The sequence below is a fragment of the Oxyura jamaicensis genome, chromosome 1 (assembly GCF_011077185.1).
Source record: "Oxyura jamaicensis isolate SHBP4307 breed ruddy duck chromosome 1, BPBGC_Ojam_1.0, whole genome shotgun sequence".
Taxonomy (NCBI): Eukaryota; Metazoa; Chordata; class Aves; order Anseriformes; family Anatidae; genus Oxyura; species Oxyura jamaicensis.
In genome coordinates this window covers 151271558-151283918 of record NC_048893.1, presented here as the reverse complement: position 1 = coordinate 151283918, position 12361 = coordinate 151271558, and the positions used below count along the sequence as shown (strand labels likewise).

General features: G+C 46.1%; 1 long non-coding RNA gene across 2 annotated transcripts; it reads left to right on the top strand.

Moving 5' to 3' along the window:
- The first annotated feature begins 5783 nt into the window (after positions 1 to 5783).
- Positions 5784 to 11131, top strand: LOC118162833. 2 transcript variants are annotated; one of them, XR_004748657.1, is made up of 3 exons: positions 5784 to 5884; positions 6902 to 7170; positions 10691 to 11131. It is a non-coding gene; the product is annotated as an uncharacterized LOC118162833 (long non-coding RNA). The 2 variants fall into 2 exon arrangements; XR_004748658.1 differs by lacking the exon at positions 5784 to 5884 and adding an exon at positions 5907 to 6077.
- Positions 11132 to 12361: the final 1230 nt, after the last annotated feature.

Below are 12361 nucleotides of genomic sequence, written 5' to 3'. Positions count from 1 at the left end.
CGGCCCGGGCGCTGCGGGGGGCCCCGGGGGCGCGGGCCGCGGACGGCTCCGCTCACAGCCGCCCCGCTCCGCCCGCGGGGGCGCGGCGAGCCGCCGGCTCCTCGCTCATACTCGCCGCCGGGCTCTTCCTCCTCCTCCTCCTCTTCTTCTTCTTCCTCCTCCTCCTCCTCCTCCTCCGGCGGCGGGCAAACTTCGCCAAGTTTCACGCGGGCGGCTCCGGCGCGCTGCTCGCCCGCGCTCCCCCTTCTCCGGGAGCCGCCGGGTCTCTCTGGGTTTTCTTGGCCGCCGCCGACTCGGAGGGGCGGCGGGGCGGGCGGGAGCGGCGGGGGGCGGAGGGAGGGAGGCAGGGCGAGGGCGAGGAGGAGGAGGAGGAGGAGGAGGAGGAAGGGGGGGCTCCCAATTAAAATGCTCGGCGGTCTCCGCCGGCCGGGGAACCGGGCGGGGGGTGAGGTCCGCGCCGGGTCCCGCCGCCCCCTCCTCCTGTCTGTCCTTCCTCCTCCTCCTGTCCTTCCTCCTCCTCCTCCTCTTCCCCCCCGCCGCAGCACCGCGGCACCGCGCTCCCCGTGCCCGCCGTCGGGGCGGGGCCGCCGCGCCGGGAGGGGGCGTGGCCTTGAGGACGAGGGCGTGATCATACCAGTATGACCACGCCCCCTCGACTCCCCAGCAGGTTGGGGAGGGGAGGGGTGGCCCCGCGCCTGCGCGCTGCGCACCGCCCGCCGTGTGGTGCCCAACGGCTCGCGCCGAGCGGTGCCCAACGCCCGCTCCGCGCCCGGGCTCCCCGGGGCCGCTCCTCGCCCTCAGCCGGGGGCTGGCGGCCCTCTGTCCCCGCTGTCCCCTCCGGCTCCTGCCCGCCCCGGGCTCCCGCCGGGCTTCCCGGAGCTCCTCAGCGCCCCCCCCGAGTCCCGCCTGGAGTGCTGGGCTGCCCTCAAGTACAGTACCGGGCAGCTCCTCTCCCCCTCCCCGTGCCTCACCACCCGCTCACTACTCCCTCTACTCAGTTCAATCTCCAAATCCACCTTGCCAACGTGTGACCCCCGGCAATCCGTTTAGCCGTGACAAAAAAAGAGAAAAAAGTTGCAGTCTGTTGTCAAAAGCGGCCCGATGAAGACAGCTGGCTCGGCGGGGAGATGATATCTGGAGGAGGTGGGAGCCGCACCGAGGGGGGCAGCAGCCCGTGGGGTGCCCCTGGCCCGGGGGTCAGGCTGTCAGCACATCGGCCGGCACCTCCCCGCCTGGAGAGGAGAAACCGGCGTTTCCTTCTGCATAACCCCCTGCTTTGGTCAGGGAGGCGATTCCATATTTCGCCCACTCGAATGTGGCATTACTGCGTTTTGCTTGTAGGAGGAGGCTGCTCATCCCGCGGCTCCCTTTGCATAGACCAGATGCCGGCATAATCAACTTCCACCCCGCTTTCTGCGCCGCTGGGAAAGCGCCTGAACCGCTCCAACTCGACGGAAAGCGAGAGCTGCCTTCATCAAGTCCCCGGCCGCCGTGATAAACGGGGGGACAAGCCCCCGGGGGGCTCGGCAGGGCCGGCTCCATCCCCGCTCCTCTCCCCGGCCCCACTCGGGCAGCGCTGTCGGGGCAGATGCTCCCCAAGACGCTCGACGCGGCCCCAAGGCCAGCCCGTGCCCTCACTGGCCGCTCGGTGAGCCCTCGGGGGGCCCTGGCCGCCGGCCCTGCGGTTGGAACCCCGAGGAGAGCACAAGAAGCACCTCGCGGGTCCCCGCTGAGTCGTGCACAAGCGACCCGAGCCTGAATTAGGCGAGGGCTTGCAGAACTCGAGGCAGGGGAGATGCCTCCACTCATGGGCTGCCGTCTTCAAGAAATAAAATGTCGCCATTCCCAGCCCCGTGGCCGCATCTGTGTGCTTCTGGTGAAAGCGGTACCAGAATTTACCAGTCCCAAATTATTTTACGCGATTCTTTCCCAGAGTGAAACCTGCAAATGGCTCTATAGGGGCTCACGCGTGTTTATCCACTTGCAAACCAACGCCACATTTGAAGGTCTCCTTTCCAAAGCGCTTGTTCCCCACCTAACCTTCCCGGGAGCCGCTGGCTACCAGACCGTGCCCGCACGCTCCTTCCAACAAACGGCTCCTGCGGCTAAGGGAGGTCTTCTTCGGTAATCTGTTTTCGAGAGCTTTGCACCAAGTGCTGCAAACTCTTATCAGCTCCGCCTGGAGCCAGTCTGGGCTCAGCTCCCCGAGCCCCGGCCGGGGCCAGCCGCGGTCCTCGCCCAGGTGCGGAGCGACGCGGGGCGGTGCGGGGCGCCCGCCTTCGGCCAGCCTTCCAAACCCCCCGCCAAGGAGCGAAGGCTTTATCGGAGTTCAGTTCCTTATCTGCTTTTTTTTTGTTTTGTTTTTGTTTTTGTTAAGCCTCGGCTGTGATCTTCGCGGAGTTGTGCGAGTGTGTTAATTGCGCTGATAATGCGGCGTTATCGATACAATGACAACGCGCTCGTGTATAATGGGATTTGCTTGCCTTCGACCTGTCAATTCTGACGCATGCAAATTCAAGGGCGCAATTGTTCCCTCTGTTATCGGGGGAAAAAATAAAAAATAAATAAAATTAAAAGCCGAGCAGATGCGCTGGCGCACGGAGGCTGAACAAGAAATTCCTGAACCCAGCGCCGTATTCCACCGAGCGAGATCAAAGAGCTTTCTCAACCTGTTGCGGGGGGCTTGGGGCATCTCCCCGACCCCGCGGGGTAATCCCGCCGGGTTTACCTTTAGTTTTTGCCACCCAGCCCGAGCAGCCTCTGGTTCCTCGGGTTTTGGGCGACCGGCAGCGCATCGCCGGTCCCCGCGCTGTTTATTTAATTCAAAGCCGAGTTTCAAGCGAGTTTCGAGGAAGCAAAGCTCCTCGCCTCCTAATTTTTATTGGAGCTTAATAGTCGGGTGGCGAGTGGAGGAGATAAAAAAGTAGGCGAAGAATAGTGGTTAGCCCGATAGCGATCTCCACCTAATCATTCCGGCTGCCTGAAAAGCTGACTCACGGGCTCAGGAGACCTAGCGCTGCGCCGTGTTTGGAGAGCCCCAGCGCGTTTTCACGGCTTTGTTTGCGCACTTAAGCGTTTCCACACGCCGGCTTGCAAGTTGACATTTCGCTTTGTGGAGGTATCAGCCACCGATTCCACATCACTTGCAGCTGTCAAAAGTTGCCAGGCGCGCTGCTAGCTTAAACACACTGCAGGCTAACTTTTATGCTCGCACGGAGTCTTGCAAGACCTGCTCCCAAGCATTTCCCCCCCCTTCCAACGTCGAGTACACCTGTAGCGACAGAGGGAGTTTTAGCCCGTGATCCCCTTATCGTGCCTGATACGCAAAATTCATTCATTTAAGCAGCGCTTTCAGAAGCCCGGTGTGATTATTTTTCAATAACCGTCACTTATTAGAGCAGCTGGTAGCCCGAGCTCGAGTGAAGTGCCTGGCAAAGGACGCTACCATAAAACACTGGTTTCTAAGTTTATAGTTTCTAATTTGGCTGTGAAAGTGTGATTCTGGATGGAACTTGGCACTCGAGCGCTCAGCTGGAGAGTAAACTTTTTATAATAAAAGCATCGGTTTATTGCATTTGCTATTTTAAGTTAAAAGGGAATTAACAAAGTTTTTACTAGTTTTGGAAGCTTAGGGAAGTCCTATAATTTTTCTTGAAAATTAAATATTACGGTGTTGGTGAGGGTAGGGTAAGTTCTGCTCTGTGTGCGTGTGTGATTTCATGTACCGTTATTTTTACGGCAAACCCGATCCCCGTGCTTTAGGACACCGGGACTGCTCTAGCAGCACCGCCAGACGCAGGTCTCGCACATCAGCCGCAGGCAGTTCCGAGCAGAGACCTTGGCGGTGCTGGGTCCTTACTACTTCCAGCCATCAGGAAATGTTTAAAACGCAGCCTGTCCTGATTTGCTATGACACGAGGTAAAACTTGGCTATCATGTACGCACTCCATTTGTAATCCAAGCTACTTTCACGTACTTTACTGACTTTTATTTATTTATTTATTTTCCCTCCTGCTTTTTAATCCTGTTGGCTTTGCAGGGGTCATGCAGCCTGGGAAGCACGATCAGAACAGCAGACAAAGATGTATTTAGAACAAAACCAGGAGCTGGGTGGTTACATGCTAGCACCTGACCCCTAGCTGACAAGTCCCGAGGAACCAAAGGTGAAAAGTAGGTTTGCTGAAAATTCCTGGTCAGACTTGGATGTTCCAGAACAGGCAGCCAAATACCTCTTGAGCACAAGGAGCTACCTACAGCTCATCAAGTATGAGGAAGTGTAAGCTTCTCTTCTCTCTAATGCTGAAATCAGAGCTGATACGGATGGAGACCACTGGCTATCCAGGATACAGTTTTTTGTGTGTGAACAGCTGCCTCTAGCTTTTCTTCAAAGGGATTACTTTTCCAAGAGTAAAGGACCTCAACAGTGTGTGTACAACTGTCTTGACCAGACTTTATAGTGGGGTTCAATACTTCACTGTTAGGAAAGGAGAGCCTTGCTTAGAGCCTTGCTCCTAGGTGAGTCTTCCCCTACCATAGGCTTCTTTCACAGGCTCTCAAAATGTCGCTGGACAAAGGTCAGGAATCCTTAACTGCTGTCCCCACTTTCTGGGGTGCTCTTTCTCACCCACCTTCTGCCCCTTTCATTCACCTTTTCTGTTGCCCAGGGAGTGGCTAAACAGGGAGGACTGAGTGCCCTTTAATCCAATGGTTAGGAGCCTCTTCTGCAAAGGGAGCCTCACTGTGAAAGAGAAATTAGATCATTTTTTCTTGAGTAGATCATGAAGCTTTTTAACCAAGAGATTTTTTTTTCCAGAGGGAGAGGAATCTTTGAAGATTTTTATATTTCAACTCAATTTAATTTTTAAACTGACAATCATCAGTTTGTCTTCTTGTTTCACTTCTTAGGGCTGTCCAGCAGACATATATATATATATTTGTTTGTTTTGTTTTGTTTTGTTTTCCCTGGAATAAATACATTTTAATGACCACTTTTGTTCAGGAATGATTCATACCTATGAACCACCCAAAGTTGTTTTATTAGTCATGGGTTCTAGGCAGCTCCTAAAAAAAAATCCATGCCATTTTGAAGACAAGCTCTTCTATTTCACTGGATAAGATTGTGGTCTGGGTACCTTTGGGAAGCACTCCAGGATTTGCAAGTGCACATGAGGAAACTAAAAAGAAGGTCAGAGTTAAATGTTTGGGCCATTCCTCTCTGAAGAAAAGCTGAGTATGAGTTTTTGCTGTTTCATTATAATTACTTTTTTAGTTGACTACAAACAAGTAATGAAAAGAGACCCTTAACAGAAGGAATTTACATCCCTTCTTGGACATAAATTCTCAGTCTTTTCTTTATGGACAGTGTCTTGCTTATCAGTTTGTAAGACCAGTCATTTTCTGGGTTCTGTTCAGCTAGGAGGAATCACAATACCAAGTCACTCAGGAAAGGTCAAAGCTAATGGTCATGAGCTACTTCTAGTGACCAAATGGCAGAGGATGCCCATGCATACACCCCACACCTACATTAGCACCTGCACCTGCATTTTAGTTCAGAGCAACAGTGCAACAGCTTTCCAAGAAAATCTCACTCACTGTCATTTGATTTCTGTGGAAGAGCAGGTGAGACTGAATTGGAAGATGCTCTTCACCTGTTGATGGGACTGTGCTTTGAGAAGAGTCTAGTTCAGCCAGCATCAACTGTACCCAGATGGCATAAAATCAATGTCACTTAGTGCTCGTGATTCAGACAGCTGACAGCTTTTAGTATCCATTTATTTTAGGTGCTTTGGGGATGAGCTTTTCTGCCTGAGGGCAGTGACAGGATGCTTCTGTTTCCCACGAGTATGCTGCTGGGAAAGGAGCCCCTCCACTTTGTGGTTGCTCTGTGAGTATCGGCATAAGAAGTCAAAAAATATGAATTGAGGAATTCTTGGTTTCCTGTCCCCCATCCTTACCTCAGCCTTTAAGATTCTGATAAACTTTGCACTATTTTCACAACACTTTTAATAGTCTACAGCAGGATGTATAATGGCTTCCATTGTCATGGAGACTGAACTGAAACTATCAAGTATTCTCAAGTCAGTTGAATAGTTAACTCTTATTGTGATAAGCATTGGCTATTTATTTTTTGTCACTTAAGTGTATTTATAATAGTTTCAATAATAATAATAATTGCCATATTTTTTTTCTTTATAACCAAATATGGATTTTTTTCTCTCTTGCTGTTACATCAGTAATCTATTACTTTGAATAACTTGTTCCTATTAGTGCTTGACAGGTGGGTGTAATCATATCATAAGAAAATTGATTAATAATAACATCAATAAGAATATTAATAATAGCCACAGAACACTGAGCTCTTTTGCTGGAAAAGGATAGTCCCTGCAGCACTGTAAATGATTTTGCTGAAGTATTTTGTCCCATACTGGACTTCACAAAAGACATGGAGTCATGGAACATAATGCAGCAAGACTGTTGAGAGGTCTGAAAAATGTGATTTACAAGAAAGGGTTGTTACTTAAACTGAAAAAGAGATGACTTAGGAGACAAAATGGTCTTGAAGGGATTTAAAGGTAATTGCACTGATGAGGATATTGAATTGCCCTGTGTGTTTCTGGGCCTAGGCAACAGGTAATTCACCTTAAGATGTGACTTCAAGTTAAATGCTAGAAAAAATAAGCTGCGAACAGTGAGGATAGATATGTGGAGCCTCCCCTTGCCTGGGGAGGCTGTGGGAATACTGAGGGATTTTAAGAACAGGTTAGACTAATTTGGCAAGGTTGTCCATGCCTTAGAACAGGAGTTTTTCTGCCTGGCTTTGTATGAGTCAATGACATGGGAAGAATCAAACTGAAGTTTGGCTTCGTTCTTCCTGGGATCCATTTTCCTTTTTGCTCCTCAGGACCCAGATGTTCTGCCAGTTCACAGCCCACATCTTTGCTCTTCCTCTCCTACCCACGCATGTGACCAGCACCGCTGCCACCATACTGCCCCACTGCCTGAAATGCTCATGTATGCCATCATCTCCTCGTAGTGCAGCAGGTGGACATCCTGCTCTGGGGGCTGACATGGGCTAAGAGGCATTTTCTTCCTTACAGAGAAGCACAACCCCATCAACTATGATTTTAAAATATCTGGTGATGAAAATTCATCTCAGTACTCAGACAAAAGGTACGTCTTTCATAGACATGCTGAAGAAATTGTTTTATTATTATTATTATTATTATTATTATTATTTTTGTCTGGTCCCCTTTGTTTATTTGGCACGTCTCCTCTTTCTTCTTAGCATAATCTTTTCATTATCTGTGAGAAGTCTTGTTCCTGAAACAACTTTGCTATTAACTTTATCAGCTTTCTATTTTGTTTTAAATCTCTGCTGAAAATACATTTTATGCATCATTTCAACCTTATTTTCTCTTCCAGCTGCTTTCCCTAGATCTATAATTATAATATTCAATTTTATAAATTACTGTATATCATTTATATTAAAATTTACGTGTAAGTTATTTGAATTGCATTATGCTTTGCAGCATGAAAAAAGTAAGGCCATCATTTTTAGACAGTATTGTCAAAAATTTGTCAATGGTGTAACAAGTCAGTGACAAAATTAGCCCTGGGTATATAGAATTTATTTAGGGTATTTTTCAAAGGAAATTTATATTATTTATGGAGACTTCGTTTTCTTCCATGATATTGTCCCATGCGGGGATGGTTATTATTAGTTTCATAAAAGATAAAATATTCATTACTGTTTCATCCTGAAAATCTGACTTTTGTTACTGATTCTATAGAAAGATTAACAGAGAGCAGAACATAGTTTAAGCAATAGAATTCTAGATTCTCACAGGCTTCTGCAGTGTTCTCAGTGACACCTTTTCAGTTCAGTGGGGAAAAATAAATAAATCAGTACTTCCAGAAGGAGTTCCTTTGGTTCTCAGTTCCTTTGTTATATTTTTCTTATATTTCATAAAATGCTGTTTATAGAATATGAAGGTCATGCCAGAAATTCTCATTTGCCCAGAAAGTAAATGATTCAGATGTGGGTATTCTAAAAGACCTAGAGAGAATTAAGCACAGATCTTTTAAAGTATGAGGGTGCCATATTTCAATTTATTTTAGTTCCCTCAAGGAGATTCAATGGGATTTTATGCCTTGAATTCCTTGAAAATATCTGTATACTCTGAATGGAACAGGTCTAAAGCACATTTATGCTTTATGATAGAAAAAGAGTTTTGTATTGTTTTTTGTTCACCCCCTCTAGTTTTTTAATGCTTTGAGTGCTTTCCAAGCAGGATGGTTAAACAATGGTTATAACAAAGATTATATAAAGTTCAATTTTCTTGGATTTATCTGGGCCTGTACTCCATTTTGCAAATGGAACGCAGTCATTCTGGCACCTGAATACACTGGCTTGAAGTAAACAAGTAGGCAACCACGTAGCTTCTCTGTGCTAAGTGCCTATGTGCAGGCTTTTACCCTATGGTAAACACAGGAGAAAGGAAAGAAAATAACTAGAAATCATCCTTCAGAGGAAAAAAGTACAAGCCACCTCACACACTGTAAGTTAAGAACAAGGGGTGATAGGCAGTTACAATGGAGTAGATGATGTGCTATGAATTTATGGTCTAGTTTAGCTCACAGGGATTTGAGCTTACTACTGTAGCAGAGAGCAGCTGGAGATGACGCTAAAATGAAAACTGCTGGATAGCCTGGCCATGGTCTTTTGCTGAATTATCAGGACTCTGATACCTATTTTGCAACACCCAGAAGGGCAAAAATCACATCTTACCACAAAGTATACTACCTTTGCTTTTCACCCCCCCCCTTTTTATCATAAATACTCTATTTTTTAAGTGCTATAACAACTGAAGATGTAGATGCCAGAAAAATGAATTAATGAATAATTTTCTCTATTGCTATAATCACATTATTAAAATATGCTGCAAATGTGCCTGTGAGATGTGCTAATGTGTTGTACAGTAAAACAACAGCAGTAACTGTGTTTGACCAACAAAACACCATGTACTTTCACTTGCTTCAATTGAAATCTGTTGAAAATAGCAGTAAAGCTCTTATCTGTCAGTGGAGCCATACTTTAAAACATAGTTTGTGAAAACATGAACATAAGGTATGAACCCAGCCTACTAAAATTAATGGAAATGTTCCCATTGACTCATGGAAAATGTGAAGCTGGTGTCCTTCTTTTCTGCTGGTCATTACATGGACAGGTAAAGCACCTTCATGCCTCCTATATGATCCACATCAGCATTAACGTTAGGAATTTCTGGAATAGGATCATGATGTTTCTTTTTCCAAGTTTTATGTGCATGACTTGAGAGTAAAAACAATATGCTCTGTTTTACCAATGGAAAAAAAAAAAAAAGAAGAAGAAAGTAAAGTGGATGGAAAAGAAAAAATAGTTCACTTGTTTACTGTAACAAACAATGATCTTAGTCAGAGCAAATATACAAAACATGCTTTATTCTCTGAAGACTTAATTCAAAGACCTCTAAAATACATGGGCTCTCCCAACCTGACTCTGGGGTTCACTGGAGGCAGGCAGTAAATTAAAATGGTCAAACCAGCTCTTTTGACACCACTATTGAGTTCAGGTCTTCTTAGGCAAAAGGCCAGTTCATTAAACCACTTTGTTGCCAGTCACCTATTCTTTGCTTATCTCTCGCTCTGTTTAGTGGCATGACTGGTTATCTTAAAGATAAGGAGCCAGTTGAACTTTCAGTTCCTGCTATTGCAGGAAAGACTGAAAGTACATATTCCTTCCCCTTCAGAACAGATCCCTTTCTCTTTGTCTCCTGTACGTGTTAGTACTACCCCTTCGAACACTCGTATACTTATAGATGTTTTGATTTTCTTAGAGGCAGAGATGAGTTTAACATGGGAGTTTTACCTCAAAGTGTAGATGCAATTAGTTTATTTTGGCTCACAGCACATAGAGTTTAAGACAAAACAATAAATTAAAACCGGCAGGATTCCTTCAGGCACTCTGACGTTTTCCTTTTTTTTTTTTTTTTTTTTCCCTTTTTGTGCTTAACAGGAGGTGGCGGTTGTAACATTTGCAAAATAATAAGTACAATAAGTTGACATTGTGATATGATTACTTATGTAAGTGCTTAGACATACAAATACCTAAACACTAATGTCATTATTGAGAGTCATGGCAGTTACTCCAGCCAAGTTAATAAAAGATCATTACTGTAACTATCTACACAGGACTGAACACGATGGGGAATCTGGGATATGGGAAGTCTAACAATACAAAATGCTCTGAAACTTCATGCTTTGTGTATTTGTGGTAAGTGATTATTCTAACAAGAAATCGGAAATAATTCACTGCGTACATTATCTGTAAGAGTATATAGAGCTGAAATTATAGAAGAAAATGTTTCTTCTCTTTTCTCAGTATTTTGTTTCCCTGATTTGTCTGTTGAGGAAGCTAAGCACAGTTAATGTAAGTATGATTCCTCTGTAGTTTACTTGCTCCTGGATCATAACATACAGATGTAAATAGCTGGGTGTGAACTTGCCAGGTATTATATTCAGCTGACACAAACAACCTAACCAGATAGTTCTGTGTAGATAACAAACTCATTTCTATATTGGTTAGGAATCAGGGCTCAGGTGATTGTTGTTCTTTAATGATTATTTATTTAAATTGGTCTCATTCAAACAGAGAGCCTGTCCAAGGCTGTGGCTGACTGGACAAACTTCACAGATTGGACAAAACATCAGAGCTGGAGTTTTCTCACCTTTCAGGTCTAAACTCACCCCCCACCCCAACCAGGACTTTTCCACTCTGCTCCTCTATCATTCTTTCTTTGCATTCAGAAAAAGCCTGCAAAAACAAGCCTTGCCATGTTATGCAAGGACCAACAAATCTCAGTTTTGGCAGGTCGGAGGGGAAGTAAATATCAAAGTGAATATTTAAGCTGTATCAGTGAGTATGCCTCTCTGAATAGGCCTGCCTCCAACCCCATAGTATTTTTAAACAGTGTCTTATTTGAGCTCTTCAATACAGAGAGCAGCTGTCCCTGAGTTAACCAGGAACAATGCCACCTAATGCACCTGTTAAAATGAGTATTTCCTACTGAAGCCTAGAACTGAGTCCACTGCTACCCTGTTTCCGACAGAGCATGGGGACAGCCACACGTGGAACACATTGCAATGCCATCCTGTCAGTGGAAGTGCTTCTAACCTCCTTCCAAAAGGAATATCAGAGTCCAAATACAGCAGTACTGATAGAAACTGAAAGTCCATTTTTTGAGTGACTGTCATTGTCAGAAGAGGGTTTAAATATCCCTGAGGGGTTCAGGTATTATAGCTTGAGGACCCACAGGCCTTCCCAGAACCTTCCATCCAGAACCTACCTCCTCCTCCTCCTCCGGTGCTAAAAGCTGCAGTAGGATCGGTCAGTTGATCCAGCTAAAAAATAACTATCCGAAAAAGAAAGCAGACACTAATTTTCAGCAGCCACACAAACACCCATTCAGTTGCTAATGCTGCTGTATGACAGGCGGTGGAAAGATGAAGTCAAAGACAAAAATGGGTCCTTCCATTTCAGCGGTGGCTCAGCCTGAAATGAGCATAACCTACTCATGACACTTCCTCCTGTGTGACAAACACTGACATTCAAACAAGTAAGGCACCACATTTACCCTATTAGAGGGTAAAGCTGGGATGAAACGTGGAAATGGAGCCTAAAACTCGTGGCTTACCTCCAGAAATGAAGAAGGAAAATATACATATTGCTTCTATGTTCATTCCAACCCTAACTAGAGTTCCTGTAACCAGCAGACTGGCAGGCCAGCTTGTACTGCAGTAGTGTAGCTAGCCAGCAGGGGCAGCGGTGGCACAGGTAAAAGGTGCAAAGAGACTTCCTTCCCTCTTTCCTAGCACTCATGAGGGCCCTAGCTCAGAAGCCCAGGTCAGTTTGGAGATCAGACGTATGCAGGAGTCGATGGAGCGGGGGGTGAAGCTCTCCTAATATCATCCCTCACCTTCCTCACAGACAGATCCAAGCTTCTGGTCCTGCTGTAGTCACACCCAGTCTCGTGATACTTGGCTTCCCACACCTTTCTCTCCATGAGCTCAGGCTCTTCAAAGTCCTCTGATGCATGAGGATTCCTGAGTTTCCGGCTCCTCCTAACTCAATGAGACACCTTTCCAGAACTGAAGAAGCCCAACAAAGAGGAGCACATTTATCCACAGCATTGAAACCTGCTACAGGAAATTGCTATATTTCGTATATCTTAATGATTGAGTATTTCATTAATAGCCTACATGTTTGAACACTGGACCAGATCCTTACTGAGCTGGTGAATTTCTGTGCAGAAATGCCTGGCAC